Below are 19,459 nucleotides of genomic sequence, written 5' to 3'. Positions count from 1 at the left end.
TCACAGCAGATGGCATATTCACTACCTTAAGCTCTTATCACTGCTTTGTATAGGGAGTATTCAAAATTCTACTGACTATTTGAAAGTATGTAATTAATTTTGTCAACTTTAACTATCATAGTGCTATAGAACATTAGAAGTCATTTCCTGTATCCAAACATACACTTGAACTCATTAGCTATCAACTCTCTGTTCCGTTCCTGTCTGCCTTCCCCACCGACACCACATTCGCCCCTCCGAGCTTTTGGTAGAAACTGTTCTTTCTTTTGTGAAATGAAATTCTAGTTTCCATACATAAATGGCACCGAGCAATAGCTGTTCTTTTGTGCCTGAAATATTTCATTTAACCTAATATCCTCTGGCACCGTCTCACTGATATTACCACAAGTGAGAAGATTTCACTCTTTGTATGGATGATTAGTGCTCCGTTCTGTTCATATGTTGTATCTCTTTATCCCTTAATCAATAAATTCTTACCTTCTTATTTCAGAAGTGCACCAAATACCCAGATAGATCTCATAACTTTCCCGGCGGGGTCCTCAGTCCTCACCGCCACGGCAGTAGACACAGAACTGACCAGGCCCGCCTGCTGCAAGTCAGCTTGGCCACTTGGGCTTTGTGACTCAACAGAATTGTGATGGTCAAAGTCACCGTACAAACACCGGCTGCGGTGCAGAGAAAACTACATGAAATACACATATACATGACCTGCAGCTTTACCCAATTATAAAAATTGACTATACATTCAATAAAATAGACTTTAATACTGGGTGGTTCTGAATTTACCAGATGAAAACTTTGGTAAAGGAAAGAAAGAACTTACAGCAGGGTGGTGGTGGTGCACACCTTTAGTCCCAGCACTCGGGAGGCAGAGGCAGGCGGTGGTGGCGCACACCTTTAGTCCCAGCACTCGGGAGGCAGAGGCAGGCAGATCTCTGTGAGTTCGAGGCCAGCCTGGTCTACAGATTGAGTTCCAGGACAGCCTCCAAAGCTACAGAGAAACCCTGTCTCAAAAACAATAAAGGGAAAGAACTTACATAGAAGTATCTTTTTTCTTAACTCTTTAGAAGCCATTGTATAGTATTAACTGGCCTAGTGTCCATATTGTTATATCTGTGAGAATAGGAAGACCCAATGAAAGTCAGTGGTATGTGAACAGGTGCGACAATTAGAAGGCAGTCAACATTTACCAGTTAAAGTCACAGGCACAGTTTGTGATTCTTACAGAACAATTGAAATATAAACAACATTCCCATCACAGATCACCATAAAAGATATAATAACAATAAATTGTTTGAAAACTTGGGAGAATCACCAAAATGTGACTCAAAGAAAGCAATGCTGTTGGACAAGTAACACTGATAGAATTTTCAGTGCAGAATAGTCACAAAATTTCAATTCATAAACACTAACACCTGCAAAGAGCAGTGACGTGAAGCAGAATATAACAAGGCAATCTACACTTAACAATTTATATACTTTTTCTGGGAAAAATTTTATACTTTGCAAATTACAGCGATCTTTCACTGCCTTAATTAAAATTTCCACCATGTTTTTGAAGCTGTGATAGCTTTGTTGACTCCCCATAGGAGGCCTTACCCTTTCTGATGAGTGGATGGGAGTGGGTTGGGGGAAGGTTGTGGAGAGTGGGATGAGGTGAAGGAGAGGGACCTTTGGTTGGTATGTAAAATGAATTAAAAAATAAAACCTTAAGATGGGACTGTTTCTCACTTATTCTTCAACAAAGTATCGATAAACAGTTATTCTACTAATTTTACATTCTGAAGCTTTACTATGTTTAACAATTTTCATGTATGTGGCACTTCCGGTTTTTCGATACAAAAGTTACTGCATCTGACAGCTAAGCACTGAACCAAACTCCTGGAAGCCAGTTGCAGAAACTGGGGTGTGATGAGCAAGGGGTCAAGACCAGGCTGGAGAAACTCACAGAAACAGCTGACCTGAACAAGGGGGAACTCATGGTCCCCAGACTGATAGCTGGGAAACCAGCATGGGACTGATATAGACCCCCTGAACGAGGACGCCAGTTTGGAGGTCTGGGCAATCTATGGTGCCCTGGAAGTGGATCAGTATTTATCCCTAGTACACGAATGAACTTTGGGAGTTCTCTCCACATAGAGGGATACTCTCTCAGCCTAGACACACGGGGGAGGGTCTAGGCCCTGCCCCAAATGATGTGACAGCCTTTGAAGATTATCCCTCACCCTCCCTGGAGAACAGAAAGGGGATGGGATAGGGAGTTGGGTGGGGGTCAGGGGAGAAGAGGAGGGAGAGGGAACTGGGATTGACATGTAAAACAAGATTGTTTCTAGTTTAAATAAAAAAAAAACATTGGAAACAAGGTAAGGATGATTCCAAGCTGTGCTATTGCACTATAGTGTACTGGTGGTTTCAGCCAGTGAAATGATTCGAGAAAGAGAAATTGTTTTTCCTTGTTCAGTCTGATAATGGCTGTGGGAATGCTCCTTCTATACCTAATTTGTGGGGGTTTTTCTCATAAAGTAGTATCAATTTTACAAAATCCTTTTCTACACCTATTGAGGTCATCTTGTGGTTTGTGACCTTAAATTTGTATAACGGGATTTGGTTTGCTAATATTTTGTTGAGAATTTTTGCCTTTGTGTTCATTGGGGTCTGTAATCCCCACCTTTCCATATATCATGTATGCATGAGTGTGTGTGTGTGTGTGTGTGTGTATGTGTGTGTGTCCCCTACTCTGGTTTTAGTAATAATGCTGGCCATCTATAATATACTCAGAAGAATTTACTTGCTTTTGTTTGTTCAAAATAGAAGAGAATTGGTAGCGATTCTTCCCTCACAGCCATAAAAGACATCCAATATTGGATTTTCCTTTGTTGTGAAACCTTTTATTGGTGACCCAGTTTTGTTATTAGTTATAGCTCTGAGGTTTTTTTTGTTTCTTCATGATTCAATCTTGGTGGGATAAATGGATCCAGGAGTTTATTCTCTCTTCTGTTTTTTTCCCATTTGATGGCAATAGTTGTTCATAATCTTTTATATTTGGACACTGTTTGTTTTCCATCTTTTTGTTCAGCTTCTGTTTCATTTATTTGAATTCTTTCTTGTTTTCTTAGTCTAACTAAGAATTTCTTAATTTTGTATATCATTGCAAACAACCAACTTGCTGATTTGTTTGTATTTTGTATTTTTAGGTTCAATTTCATTTATTTTTGCTCTGGGTTTTTGTTTTTCTGCTAACTTTGTGTCCTTAAGTTTTTGCTAGGTTATTTTTGAAATCTATTTTTATGCAGAAATTCACTGCTATTAAATTCCTTTCTTGGTACTGCTTTCGCTGCCTTTCATGCTACATTAGTCCACTTTGTTATTATTAAAGTACATGATTCTTGGTATTTACGAAGAAAAAAACGTTTATTCAGATCATAGTATTGATAATACAAGAACACCTTGGCCCTAGTGAACCATATAGCTAAAGCATAGCCTGATAGGTGGCATCATGGAGTAAGTGTGTAGAAGGAAAAGGGCATACATAACAGTACAGGAAGTCTGAGATGGGGTCTAGAGACTGGCTTGGTCTATTTATAACTCATTCTCATGAGAACTCATCCCATGACCAATGTTAATCTTTTCTGAGGGTCACATCTCCAATGACATAACCACCTTGTATAGGCTCACCTCTTAAAAGTTCCACCTCTTCCCATTTCCTCCACACTGAGAACCAAATCTCTAGTGATTCCACAGGAATCCCTGGATAACAGATTCAAATCTTTTTTCACTTTTTAAATTTTTTTTAATTTAAATTAGAAACAAGATTGTTTTACTGTCAATCCTTGTTCCCTCTCCCTCCCCTCCTCCCCTGCCCAACCCAACTAACACTCTACATATCCCATACCCTTTCTGCTCCCCAGGGAGGGTGAGACCTTCCATAGGTGGTCTTCAGAGTCTGTCATATCCTTTGGGAGAGGGCCCATGCGCCTAGGCTCAGGGAGTATCCCTCTATGTGGAATGCGCTCCCAAAGTCCATTCCTACACTAGGGATAAGTATTGATCTTCTACAAGAGGTCCCATAGCTTTCCGAGGCCTCCTCACTGACACCCACAATTATGGGGTCTGGATCAGTCCCATGCTGGTTTCCCAGTGGTCAGTCTGGGGGCCAAGAGCTCCCTCTTTGGTATGTTATATTAACACTTTTGTTTCTCAAGAATTTCTCTTATATGCCTTTTTTTCATACTGCCCCAATAGGTCATTCTACATGTTGTTTTCTTATATTTGTTCAATTTCTAAAGTCCATCTTGTCATTGATTTTCAGGGAAGATGAACAATAAGTGGTAGTTTGAAGGCAGGTGCCCCCCATTGGTTCATCTTGGTCTCCGGTTGGTGGAACTGTTTGGGAAGGATTAGAAATTGTGGCCTTACTGGGGTGGGTGTAGCCTTTTGGGAGGAAATATGTCAATGGGGGTTGGGATTTGAGGTTTTAAAAAGTCTAAGCCAGGCCCAGTCTCTCTCTCTCTCTCTTTCTCTCTCTCTCTCTCTCTCTCTCTCTCTCTCTATCTCTCTCTATCTCTCTCTATCTCTCTCTCTCTCTCACACACACACACACACACACACACACACACACACACACACACACACACACACACACACACACACATTGTCTGCTACCTGTGTATGATGATGTAAAGCTTTTGGCTACTGCTTAAACGTGATTCTTCATAGCAACAGAACAATACCTAAGGCAGTAAGGATGTTTTGAAATTGTTGACAGCCCAAGTTATGGTTTATCCAAGAGCTAAAGCAAAGTAGTGCTTCTCACTGTGAATTTGTAGTTCTTGTAAGAAATGTTCAGTATGCATCTGTTCAGTCCATTTGGCCTATAGTATAGTTAACTCTGATGTTTTCTTTCTCTTTCTTTTTTTATAGCTAGATAATCTGCACGTTTATTGAATTGTGGTGTGGAAGTCCTGAGCTGTTATTGTACTGGAATCTACCTCTCCCTTGCCTCTTATAACATTTGGGTTATGTGCTTGGGTGGTCTGGTTTGTATATGATATATTTATGGTTGTAATGTCCTCTTGCAGAATCATTGCTTTTGTCATATAACATAATTTCTTTCATTTTACAGTGCATGACTTCAAGTGCATTTTATCTGATATGAGTACTTGATGCTTACTTTGGCACGTGCTTCTTACTTTTGTTTTCCATTTGTAAGAAATATCTTTTCCATGCCTTAACATTTAGCCTGTGTGACTTTATCAAGGAAGGGCACATTTCATAAGGAGCATACATTTGATTATTTTAACAAATATATTCAACCAGTCTCTACCTTGTCATTTGGAAAGTTAGTAAGTCAGTATGTTTTCTCTCAAGGTTATTATTAATAAATAGATAAGAACTTGTTCTTTTTTATTAGTTCTAGTTAGGGAACAAGCTTGTTTCACATATAAGTCCGTTCTCCCTCTGCCTCCCCTCACCCCCATCCCTCCTCCCCGACACCCAGCCTACCCCCACCCCATCCACCCACCACTCCTCAGGCAGGGGAGGGCCCTCAATGGGGGCTCTGCAAAGTCCAACAAATCTTCCTGTGCTGGTCCTGGGCCCTTGCCTATGTATCCAGGGTCAGAGTGTAACCCTTCACGTGGGATGGGCTCTCAAAGTCCCTTCTTGCACCAGGGAAAAATACTAATCCACCACCAGAGGCTCCCTGGAGTGCAGAGGCCTCCTTATTGACATCCATGTTCAGGGGTCTGGATCAGTCTTGTACTGGCCTCCCTGACAGCATCTGGGGTCGATGTGCTCTCCCTTGTTCAGGCCAACTGTTCCTGTGGGTTTCTCCAACCTGGTACAGACCCCTTCACTCTTCATTCCTCCTTCTCTTCAACTAAATTCCTGATTTCAGCTCAGTGTATATCTGTGGATGTCTGTCTCTGCTTCCATCAGCCACTGGATGAGGGCTCTAGGATGGCATAAAGAGAAGTCATCAATCTCATTTTAGGGGAAGGCTTTTAGGTTATCCTCTCCACCATTGCCTGGATTGTCAGATCGTGTCATCCTTGTAGGTCTCTAGAGATCTCCCTGGTTCCAGATCTCTTCTCAGACCTATAGTGGCTCCCTCTGATATGGTATCTCTCATCCTGCTCTCTCTCCTCTATTCTTCCCCCAAATCAATATTTCTGGCCCTCCATTTCCTCTCCTCTGCTCCTGTGTGTGGGTCAATATCAGGATTTTCCATTTGTCTATCAGTCTATTTTTGTGCCAATACCAAGCTGTTTTCAGAACTATGGCTTTATAGTAGAGCTTGAAGTTGGGGATGGCGATGTCTCCATTGTACAGAGTTGTTTTGGCTATCCTGGATTTTTTATTTTTCCATATAAAGTTGAGTATTGTTTTTTCAATGTCTGTGAAAAACTGTGTTGGGATTTTGATGGGGATTGCATTGAATCTGTAGATTACTTTTGACAGGATTGCCATTTTTACTATGTTAATTCTACCTATCCAAGAGCATGGGAGATCTTTCCATTTTCTGGTATCTTCTTTAATTTCTTTCTTTAAAGTCTCAAAGTTCTTATTGTACAGTCTTTCACTTTTTTGGTTAGTGTTACCCCAAGATATTTTATGTTGCTTGTGGATATTGTGAAAGGTGATGTTTCCCTGATTTCTTTCTCATTGGATTTATCATCTGTATATAGTAGGGCTACTGATTTTTCTGAGTTAATTTTGTATCCTGCTACCCTGCTAAAGGTGTTTATCAGCCGTAGGAGTTCCCTGGTAGAGTTTTTCGGGTCACTAATATAGACTATCATGTCGTCTGCAAATAGTAAAAGTTTGACTTCATCCTTTCCAATTTGTATCCCTTTGATCCCCTTTTCTTGTCTTATTGATATAACCAGAACTTCAAGTACAATATTGAAGAGATATGGAGAGAGTGGACAGCCTTGACTTGTTCCTGATTTTACAGGAAACGCTTTGAGTTTCTCTCCATTTAGTTTGATGTTGACTATTGGTTTGGTGTATATTGCGTTTATCATGTTTAAATATGTTCCTGTTGTTCCTGTTCTCTCCAAGATCTTTATCATGAAGGGATGTTGGATTTTGTCAAAGGCTTTTTCAGCATCTAGTGAGATGATCATGTGGTTTTTCTTTTTCAGTTTATTTGGTGGATTACACTGATGGATTTTCGTATGTTGAACCAGCCTTGCATCCCTAGGATGAAGCCTACTTGATCATGGTGGATGATTTTTCTGATATGTTCTTGGATTCAGTTTGCCAATATTTTATTGAGTATTTTAGCATCGATGTTCATGAGGGATATCGGTCTGTAGTTCTCTTTCTTAGTCTTATGTTTGTGTGGCTTGGGTATCAAAGTGATTGTAGTCTCGTAGAAAGAGTTTGGCAATATCCCATCTGCTTCTGTTGTGTGGAACAGTTTGAGGAGTACTGGTATCAGCTCTTGTTTGAATTTCTGGTAGAATTCTGCATTGAAGCCTTCTGGCCCTAGGCTTTTTTTTTTTTTTTTTTTTTTTTTTTTTTGGTTGGGAGGCTTTTGATGACTGCTTCTATTTCATTAGGGGTTATGGGTCGATTTAAACTGTTTATCTGATCTTGATTTAATTTTGGTAAGTAATATTTATCCAGAAAACTGTCTATTTCCATTAGATTTTCGAATTTTGTGGAGTGCAGGTTTTCAAAGTATGACCTGAAGATTCTCTGGATTTCCTCAGTGTCCGTTGTTATGTCCCCTTTTTCATTTCTGATTTTTTTAATTTGCATGATCTCTGTCTGCCTTTTGGTTAATTTCGATAACGGTTTGTCTATTTTGTTGATTTTCTCAAAGAACCAGCTCTTTGTTATGTTGATTCTTTGAATTGTTTTCTTTGTTTTGACTTTATTGATTTCTGCCCTCAGTTCGATTATTTCCTGATGTCAGCTCCTCCGGGGTGAATTTGCTTCCATTTTTCTAGAGCTTTCAGCTGTGACCTCAGATCTCTTCTGTGGCTATTCTCTAGTTTCTTCATGTTAGCACTTAGAACTATGAACTTTCCTCTTAGTACTGCTTTTAAAGTGTCCCATAAGTTTGGGTATGTCGTGTCAACATTTTCATTGAATTCTAGGAAGTCTTTTTAATTTCTTTCTTTATTTCTTCCTTGACCCAGGAATGTTGCAAATGTGTGTTGTTCAATTTCCACGAATTGGTAGGTTTTTTGCACTTTGATTCGTTTTTTATTTCTGTCTTTAAAGCATGGTGGTCTGATAAGACACAGGGGATTATTCCAATTTTTTTGTACCTGTTGAGGTTTGCTATGTTACCGAGAATGTGGTTGATTTTTGAGAAGGTTCCATGTGAAGGTATATTCTTTTGTGTTTGGATAGAAAGTTCTATAAATGTCTGTTAATCCCAATTGGGTCATAACTTTTGTTTGTTCTTTGTCTCTTTGATAAGTTTCTGTCTGGAGGTTCTGTCCAGTAGTGAGAGTGGGGTGTTGAAGTCTCCCACTATAACTGTGTGAGGCCTTATTTGTGATTTGAGATTTAATAATGTTTCTTTTACAAATGTTAGTGCCTTTCTATTTGGGACATAGATGTTTAGAATTGAGACTTCTTCCTGATGGATTTTTCCTGTGATGAATATGAAATGACCTTCTTCATCTCTTTTGATTGATTTTAGTTTGAAGTTTGTCTTGTTACATACAAGGATAGCTACCCCAGCTCGTTTCTTGGGTCCATTTGATTGGAATATCTTATCCCATCCCTTTGCTCTGAGGTAATGTCTGTCTTTGAATTTGAGGTGTGTTTCTTGTATGCAGCAGAAGGATGGATTCTGTCTTCATATCCAATCTGTTAGCCTGTGTCTTTTTATAGGTGAGTTAAGACCATTAATATTGAGGGAAATTAAGTTCCATTTAGTGTTTATTCTTGTTTGTTTTTGGTTTGTTATTGGTACTGGTATTGTATGTGGATTTACCCTGCCTTTTATTTTGTGTTTTTGTAGAGTGGGATTATTTATTGCCTATGTTTATGCGAGTGTAGTTAATTTCCTTAGGTTGGAATTTTCATTCCAGTACTTTCTGTAGGGCTGGATTAGTGGTTACATATTGTTTAAATCTGATTTTGTCATGGAATATCTTGTTTTCTCCATTTATAGTGATTGGAAGCTTTGCTGGGTATAGTAGTCTGGGCTGGCATCCATGTTCTCTCAGAGTTGGTAGAATATCTATCCAGGTCCTTCTAGCTTTCAGAGTTTCCATGGAGAAGTCTGGTGTAATTCTGATAGGTTTGCCTTTATATGTTACTTGGCATTTTTCCCTTGCTGCTCTTAATATTTTTTCTTTATTCTGTATGTTTGGGGTTTTAATTATTATGTGACAAGAGGACTTTCTTTTGTGGTCCACTCTATTTGGCGTTCTGTAGGCTTCTTGTACTTTCATTGGCATATATTTCTTTAGGTTGGGATAGTTTTCTTCTATGATTTTGTTGAATATGTTTTCTGCACCTTTGAGTTGGGTTTCTTCACCTTCTTCTATGCCTATTATCCTTAGGTTTGGTCTTTTCACGGTGTCCCAAATTTCCTGAATATTTTGTGTTATGGATTTGTTGGACTTCAGATTTTCTTTGCTTAACGAGTTTATTTCCTCTAGTTTGTCTTCAGCGTCTGAGATTCTGTCTTCCATCTCTTGTATTCTATTGGTTATGCTTACATCTGTGGTTCCTGATTGTTTACTAAGCTTTTCCACTTCCAGCATTCCCTCAGTTTGTGTTTTCTTTATTGTCTCTAATTCAGTTTTCAGGTCACAAACTGTTTCCTTCAGCTGTTTAATTGTATTTTCTTGGATTTTTTGGCTTTCCTTGATTTCTTGCATCTTTTGGTTTGTCTTTTCTTCCATTTCTCTGAAGGATTATCTGATTTTCTCTCTTAGATTCTCTATCATTTCAATGAAGTTGTTTTTAAGGTTGCTCTCTTCTGCTTCTTCTGTGTTGGGATGTTCATGTCTTGCTGGTGTAGAGTCCCTAGGCTCTGGTGGTGTCATATTGGTTTTCCTGTTGCTGGATGTGTTCTTATATTGTCATCTTCCCATCTCTTGTTCCAGTGGGAACAGTTGGTGTCACTTCCTTTCCTGGTGTGTATGGGTCTGGTGTTCTCTTCAGGTGTGTGCAATTGACTTTGATACTCTGATGGGTTTCAAGTTGGGGTCAGGCAGGACAGAGGCACTCGCTCTCCAGGTGGGTGAGAGCAGCACTGGTGCAGAGATGTCAGCAGACACTGGGTTACTTGGTCCTCAGGGGTCAAGTCATCCTGTCGAAGATTCCTGGGCAGGGTTTGCCAGGGTAGGCAGATGGAATTTGGGCCCAAGTTAGGGGCCAAATCAGCTCACCTCTGGACTCTCTGCACTCTGTGGGGGCCAGCAGGGCTACTGATTTTTTTGAGTTAATTTTGTATCCTGCTACGTTGCTAAAGATGTTTGTCAGCTGTAGGAGTTCCCTGGTAGAATATTTCGGGTCATTAATGTAGACTATCATGTCATCTGCAAATAGTAAAAGTTTGACTTCTTCGTTTCCAATTTGTATCCCTTTGATCCCCTTTTCTTTTCTTATTGATCTAGCTAGAACTTCAAGTACAATATTGAAGAGCTATGAGAGAGTGGACAGCCTTGTCTTGTTCCTGATTTTAGAGGAAACGTTTTGAGTTTCTCTCCATTTAGTTTTTTGTTGGCTATTGGTTTGATGTATATTGCATTTATCATGTTTAGATATGTTCCTGTTGTTCCTGTTCTCTCCAAGATCTTTATCATGAAGGGATGCTGGATTTTGTCAAAGGCTTTTTCAGCATCTAGTGAGATGATCATGTGGGTTTCTTTTTCAGTTTGTTTATTTGGTGGATTACACTGATGGATTTTCGTATGTTGAACCAGCCTTGCATCCCTGGGATGAAGCCTACTTGATCATGGTGGATGAATTTTCTGATATGTTCTTGGATTCAGTTCGCCAATATTTTATTGAGTATTTTAGCATCGATGTTCATGAGAGATATCAGTCTTTAGTTTTCCTTCTTAGTCATATCTTTGTGTGGCTTGGGTATCAAAGTGATTGTAGTCTCGTAGAAAGAGTTTGGCAATATCTCATATGCTTCTATTGTGCGGAACAGTTTGAGGAGAACTGGAATTAGCTCTTATTTGAATTTCTGGTAGAATTCTGCATTGAAGCCATCTGGCCCTGGGCTTTTTTTGGTTGGGAGGCTTTTGATGACTGCTTCTATTTCATTAGGGGTTATAGGTCGATTTAAACTGTTTATCTGATCTTGGGTTAATTTTGGTAAGTGATATTTATCCAGAAAACTGTCCATTTCCTTTAGATTCTCGAAATTTGTGGAGTACAGGTTTTCAAAGTATGACCTGAAGATTCTCTTGATTTCCTCAGTGTCTGTTGTTATATCCCCCTTTTTGTTTCTGATTTTGTTATTTAGCATGCTCTCTCTCTCTGTCTTTTGGTTAGCTTGGCTAGAGGTTTGTCTATCTTGTTGATCTTCTCAAAGAACCAACTCTTTGTTTCATTGATTCTTTGTACTGTTTCCTAGTTTCTACTTTGTTGATTTCGGCCCTCAGGTTGATTACTTCCTGGCATCTACTCCTCCTTGGTGAGTTTGCCAATTTTTGCTCTAAAGCTTTCAGTTATTCTGTCAATTCTCTAATGTGACTTTTCTCCAGTTTCTTCATGTGGGCACTTAGTGCTATGAACTTCCCTATTAGCAATGTTTTCAGAGTGTCCCATATGTTTGGGTATGTTGTGTCTATATTCTCATTAAATTCTAGGAAGTCTTTAATTTCTTTTTTTATTTCTTCCTCGACCCAGGAATGGTGCAATTGGGTGTTATTCATTTCCATGAGTATGTAGGTTTTCTGCAATTCGTATTGCTCTTGAATTCTAGCTTTAATGCATGGTGATCTGATAAGATACAGGGGGTTATTTCAATTCTTTTGTAACTGTGGAGGTTTGCTTTGCTGCCAACTATGTGGTCAATTTTAGTAAAGGTTCCATGTGGCTCTGAGAAGAAGGTATATTGTTTTGTGTTTGGATGGAATGTTCTATAGATATCTGTTAAACCCAGTTGGGTCATAACTTCTGTCAGATCCTTTGTTTCTTTGTTAAGTTTCTGTCTGGTGGTCCTGTCCAGTGGTTTAAGGGGGATGTTGAAGTCTCCTACTATAAGTGTGTGGTTTTATGTGTGGTTTGAGCTTTAGTGATGTTTCTTTTACAAATGTGGGTGCCTTCGTATTTGGGGCATAGATGTTCAGGATTGAGACTTCATCTTGATGGACTTTTTCTGTGATGAGTATGAAATGCCCTTCATCTCTTTTGATTGCTTTTAGTTTAAAGTCTAATTTGTTAGATATTAGGATTGCTACACCAGCTTGTTTCTTGGACCCATTTGATTGGAAAATCTTTTCCCATCCTTTTACTCTGAGGTATCGCCTGTCTTTGAAATTGAGGTGTGTTTCTTGTAAACAGCAGAAGGATGGATTCTGTCTTCGTATCCATTCTGTTAGCCTATATCTTTTTATGGGTAGGTTAAGACCATTGACATTTAGGGATATTAATGTCCATTGTTCATTGGTTCTTGTTTGTTTTGGATTTATTGGTGGTGGTGTCAATGCATGTGGATTTCGCCCTCCTGTTTCTTTTTGTGTTTGGTAAAATTAGATTATCTATTGCCTGTGTTTTGTGAGTGTAGTTATGTTCGTTGGGTTGGAGTTTTCCTTCCAGAACCTTCTGTAGTGCTGGATTTGTGGATATGTATTGTTTAAATCTGTTTTTGTCATGGAATATCTTGTTTTCTCCATCTATAGTGATTGAAAGTTTTGCTGGGTACAGTAGTCTGGGTTGACATCCATGCTCCCTTAGTGCTTGTAGGGTATCTATCCAAGACCTTCTGGCTTTCAGAGTTTCCATTGAGAAGTCGGGTGTGATTCTAATTGGTTTGGCTTTATATGTTACATGCCTTTTTCCTTTGCTGCTCTTAATATTTTCTCTTTTTTCTGTAGATTTGGTGTTTTGAATATTATGTGTCAGGGAGACTTCTTTTTGTGGTCCAGTCTCTTTGGTGTCATGTAAGCTTCTTGTACTTTCATAGGAATATCTTTCCGTAGGTTGGGGAAGTTTTCTACTATGATTTTGTTGAATATGTTTTCTGTACCTTTGAGCAGTGTTTCTTCACCTTCTTCTACACCTATTATTCTTAGTTTTGGTCTTTTTACGGTGTCCCATATTTCCTGGATATTTTGTGTTAGGGATTTGTTGGACTTGAGGTTTTCTTTGGTTGATGAATATATATCCTCTAGTGAGTCTTCAATAGCTGAGATTCTCTCTTCCATCTCTTGAATTCTATTGGTTATACTCACATCTTTAGTTCCTGATCATTTATCCAGCCTTTCCATTTCCACCATCGCCTCAATCTGTGTTTTCTTTATTGTGTCTATTTCATTTTCATGCTTTGAACTGTTTTAAGAACTTCCTTCACTTGTTTGGATGTTTTTTCTTTGGTTTCTTTAGATTCTTTAAGAGATTTGTTTATTTCTTGAATTTTTTGGTTTGTCTTTTCCTCCATTTCATGTAATTTTTTACTTGCTTTTTCTTCTATTTCTTTAAGGGATTTTCTTGTTTCCTCTTTAAAGGTCTCTATCATCTTGCTGAGATAATTTTGAGGTCCATCTCATCTTCATGCTCTGTGTTGGGCTTTTCAGATCTTGCTGGTGTGGAGTCCCTAGATTCTGGTGGTGTCATATTGGTCTTTCTGTTGTTGAGTGAAATCTTATTCTGTCTTCTTCCCATATCTTCTTTTAGTGGGTGCATGTGGGGTCTCTCTATCTCCTCTTGTGACCCAGTGGTGTGTTGGGGCCAGGAATTCAATGTCCACAATTCTGGATGGTCTTGCCCCTCCTCACTCGTTGTGGATCGGTTTGTGGAAAGAGATGGAAGAGTGGAGTGTTCCCAGATTCAGGGAGCTCCTCCCTGCCTGGGTGTGTCTACCCCAGGCAGGCACAGGCCCGGGGAGATCAGGGTGAATGATGCTTTGGAAGGGAGTTGGGTAAGAGCAAGAGGCTCACTTACCTCGTTGTGGATTGGTCAGAGGAAAGGCCTCTCCTGGGTCTTTTGTTTTTCCATATAAAGTTGATTATTGTTCTTTCAATGTCTGTAAAGAATTGTGCCAGTATTTTGATGGGGATTGCATCGGATCTATAGATTGCTTTTTGGCAAGATTGTCATTTTTACTATGTTGATCCTACCTATCCATGGGAGATCTTTCCATTTTCTGGTATCTTCTTTAATTTCTTTCTTTAAAGTCTCAAAGTTCTTGCTTTACAGGTCTTTCCCTTGTTTGGTTAGCATTACCCCAAGATATTTTATGTTGTTTGTGGCTGTTGTAATGGGTGATGTTTCTCTGATTTCTTTCTGAGCACATTATTGTCTGTATATAGTAGGGCTACTGATTGTTTTGAGTTAATCTTATATCTTGCCACTTTGCTGAAGGTGTTTATCACATGTAGGAGTTACCTGGTAGAATTCTTTAGATCACACCTCACTCTTGGTCCTCCTCTGCCTCTGCCCTCTGCTTGAGGTGAGTCTGGGCATTCCTCTGGCCCCAACTGTCCTCATCACCCTCTCCTGATTTCTTGCTGGGCCTGTCCCTAGAGTATAGTAGACCTTCCCAGACAAGAAGGCCCACCCTGAGTCTGGCCACAACTCAACCTTGGCCCCCTTTTGCCCTCTTCCCACTGCTTTGAGGTGATTCTGTGTTCTGCCCCGGACCCAACTCCCCCCATCACCCACTCCTTGGATCTTCCTGGGCCTGCCCCTCGAGTAGATTGGACCCACCCATGCAGGGAGGACCACCCTAAATCTGTACACCTCACTCTTGATCCCTCCTCCACCTTCTGTCCTTTACTTGAGGATACTAGAGGAGAGGAAGGGACCCCACCTTCACCAACTGGAAGAAGGGATGGAAAGACGACAGTATAAGAACACACTCAACAACAGAAAGACCAATGTGACACCACCAGAATCTAGGGACTCCACCCCAGCAAGACCTGAAAAGCCCAAGACAGGGGAATAAGAAGAGATGGCCCTTGAAAACTATCTTATAAATCTGATAAAGACCCTTAAAGATGAAACAAGAAAATCACTTCAAGAAATAGATGAAAAACAAACAAAAATACATGAAATCGAGGAAAAGACAAAGCAAAAAAAATTCAAGAAATAAACAAATCTCTTAAAGGATCTAAAAAAAAGCCAAGAAAAAAAACAACCAAACAAGTGAAGGAAACAATTCAAACAGTTCAAGGTTTGAAAGAGGAAATAGAAACAATAAAGAAAACACAGAATAAAGGGATGCTGGAAATAGATAATCTGGGTAAATGATCAGGAACCACAGATGCAAGTATAACCAATAGAATACAAGAGATGGTAGAAAGAATCTCAGGTGTTGAAGACTCACTAGAGGATATAGAGTCATCGACCAAAGAAAATCTGAAGTCCAACAAATTCCTAACACAAAATAGCTAGGAAATATGGGACACCGTGAAAAGACCAAACCTAAGAATAATAGGTATAGAATAAGGTGAAGAAATTCAGCTCAAAAGCACAGAAAACATATTCAACAAAATCATAGAAGAAAACTTCCCCCAAACTAAAGAAGGATATGCCTATGAAAGTACAAGAAGCTTACAGAACACCAAATAGATTGGGCCACAAAAACAAGTACCCTCACTACACAATAATCAAAACACCAAACTTACAGAATAAAGAAAAAATATTAAGATCAGCAAAAGAAAAGGGACAAGTAACATATAAAGGCAGATCTATCCAAATTATACCTGACTTCTCAATGGAAACTTTGAAAGCCAGAAGATCCTGGATAGATGTTCTACAAATGCTATGGGAACATGGATGCCATCCCAGACTACTGTATCCAACAAAGCTTTCAATCACTATAGATGGAAAAAACTAGATATTCCATGACAAAAGCAGATTTAAGCAATACATACCCACAAACCCAGCCCTACAGAAAGTACTGGAAGGAAAAATCCAACCCAACAAAGATAACTACACTCAAAAAAACCATAGGCAATAGATAATCCCACTTTACCAAAAGCCAAAAGAAAAAAAAGGGGAAATCCACACATAATAACACCAACAACAACAAATCCAAAACAAACAAGAATTAACAATCAATGGTCATTAACATTCCTCAGTGTCAATGGTCTTAACTTGCCTATAAAAAGATACAGGTTAACAGAATGGATACGATGACAGAATCCATCCTTCTGCTGCATACAAGAAACACATCTCAACTTCAAAGACAGGCGATACCTCAGAGTAAAGAGTTGGGACAAGATTTTCTAATCAAATGGACCCAAGAAACAAGCTGGTGCAGTAATGCTAATGTCTAACAAATTAGACTTCAAACTAAAATCAATCAAAAGAGATGAATAAGGGCATTTCATACTCATCACAGGAAAAGTCCGTGAAGATGAAGTCTCAATTCTGAACATAAAATCACACATAAAACCTCACATATTTATCGTAGGAGACTTCAGCACTGGCTCTCACCAAAGGCAGGATTAACAGACAGAAACTTAGCAAAGAAACAAAATAACTAACAGAAGGTATGTGTGTATTTTTTAAAAACCATCCTCTTTTTCTCAAGTAGTTCTTCATATTTCCCAAACCTAAGAGCATTCTTCCCAAAGTCTCTAACCTTGTAATCTATAGACCTGATACACAGCCAGTATTCTAGTACATCCCTTTTACGATAAATCTTTCTGCCACCTGCTTGAGTTCTGCTCACTGTGTTAGGGCCCCAAATAATATAGAGACTTCTATTAGGTACAAATGCTTCTTGGCCAATGACTAGGATTTCTCATCTGCTAGCTCAGCCTTAACTACCATGAATCTATGTATTTATCAGACTTATCAGATGCCTTCTGCTGGTGTCCTCATCCCTGGGATCACATGATGGCTCAGAGCACAGAGCAGCAAGAAGAGGGAAAAGGGCCACTTCCTGCTTGTCCTTGCTTAAATATGAGTCTCCGTGCTATGTCACTTCCTGCCTGGATCGCCACTTCTTTACTACATTTCCCAGAATCCTCCATGACTCCTAGACCCATCTAACTTGCTGCCCCATTGGCCAAACAGTACTTTATTTAACAATCAATAAGATGAACATACACAGAAGTACATTTCCCATCACATCCCTTCATAGTTCTCCTTATTGGATCCCTAATTACCAAGTCTTGTGTCTTCTTTCTTGGTGTGCTTCCTTGTTTTCATGGAGCAAAGCTTCCAGCATCTTTGAATTCTTAGTAGGTAATATTTGTTACTTGGATGTTATTAATGCTAGCATCGTAGCTAATTACCTTTTGACCAAGTTTAAAGGCTAGGTTGAACATATTCTCCCTCCCTCCCCCTCCCTCCCTCCCTCCCTCCTCCCCACCCCACTAATTAAAGGCAGGTTATTTACTTTATTTCTTCATTAAACAATTGTTATTTTCCAAGAAGAAGAAAAACACATATATTAACACCATAGTGGAATGTTAGACTGTCAAGAATAATATAAAAATAGTAAAGCATTTCAAAGAGAAAAATCAAGACCACCAACAATGGAATAAGAATCATTATGACATTAGCAACATCAGAAGTGGGAACAACAAGAGCAATATCCTCAAATGTCCAAGTTAAAATAGTACAGAGATTCAAACATAACAACAATATAACTGTTAGATGAGTAGCAGAGAAAAATGAGACATTTTGGACATATAGGAATCCAGAAGTGTCCTGAATAAAGATGGTTTCTTTGCAAGCCTAACCACCTGAGTTTGATCCCCAGAAGCCACATAGAGATGGATTGAGAGAACATACTCCAGAAATTGTCCTCTGATCTCCACATGCACTCCATGATATACACACACCACACACTGTGCATACACACAACAACAATAAATGAATACATTTTAAATATAAATAAATAAATAAATAAATTCAGATGCTGGGTATAGTGGGAAATATAAATAATCCTAGTACTTGGAAAGCTGAGGCAAAATAATCATGAATTTGAGGAACAATGGTGGACAGTTATAAAGATGGGAGAAACTATGTAACTCCATTCATTTTTAATGAAAATGGCTTAAGTAGACACTATCATAATAAATATAAAAAAAGAACCTAACTTCATTTTGCCTATACAAAACTCATATAAACACAAATGGGTTAAAAGTAAAGGGATGGAGTCATTGGCATCAGCAAAATGGAGAACTAGGAAGCTCCAAGCCTTTTCCCCTAAAAAGGCAATAGCATAAACATCAGAATATTGTGGCAGAAAACTTGAAAATACAAACGTCTGGTCACCAAATGAAGCTCCCATTCTTTGGATTGGGCTATATCTAATTGAGTTGTTGACCAAAGGGGTCCCATGGAGAGCCCCAAACAATCCAGGCTGTTGCCAACACTATAGTTTGCTCTCCACAATCAGATGGCCAGGTCCAATTGATGAAGACAACAACAACACACAGTGAACATAGAGAAGAAGAGCTGGTACCTACATACATAGACCATTCAACCCCACATACTAGCATCTTTGAGACAAAACTTCCTCTACAGGCTACCAAAAAAGAAACTTAAACACCAACCCAGTCATAAACCTTTTGATCTACAATGGTATTGTGGAGGTTTGAGAGAAAATGCCCCCCAAAGGGAGTGGTATTATTCGGAGGTGTGGCCTTGTTGGAGGAAGTGTGTCACTGTGGAGGTGGCCTTTGAGGCCTCTTTTCCCTAAGATTCCTCAGTGTGACAGTCAGTTGACGTCCTATTGCCTGTAAGATTTAGCACTCTCAACTCTAGCATCATGCCTTCCTGCATGCAGCCATGCACCCCTTGATGATCATAAGGGACTGAACCTCAGAAACTGTAAGCAAGCCACCCTCAATTAAATGTTTTCATTATAAGAGTTGCTGTAGCCATGATGTCTCCTCCCAGCAACAGAATCCCTAACTATGACATGTATCCTGCCGGCAACACATGCTGGTATAACGGTGGCACAAAGTTTGAGGGAATAACAAGCCAATATCTGATTTGACTTAAAGCCCACTCCACAAGATAGAACCCATACCCAACACTGCTTAGATGACCAAGAACCTGAGACTGCATAGCCCAGGGACCATGGGTAAAACCAAATACACTTTTCTATGAATAAATAAAGAAAGAAATGTAGAAATGTAGAAATAAAATGACTCCTAATGACATTCTGCTATACTCACTGATCAGTTCCTTGCTCAGCCATTATCAGAGAAGCAACATGTGAGAAAAAATAGAGAACCCCACAACCCGACATTATGCAGAGAATGAAAGCCCTCAGAACACTCAGCCCTAAATGATATGTGCCCATAAAATGCCTCCCTCCAGGGCTCAGGGAACCCTG

Source organism: Cricetulus griseus, chromosome X (genome assembly GCF_003668045.3).
Source record: "Cricetulus griseus strain 17A/GY chromosome X, alternate assembly CriGri-PICRH-1.0, whole genome shotgun sequence".
Taxonomy (NCBI): domain Eukaryota; kingdom Metazoa; phylum Chordata; class Mammalia; order Rodentia; family Cricetidae; genus Cricetulus; species Cricetulus griseus.
This window is presented reverse-complemented; position numbering follows the sequence as displayed.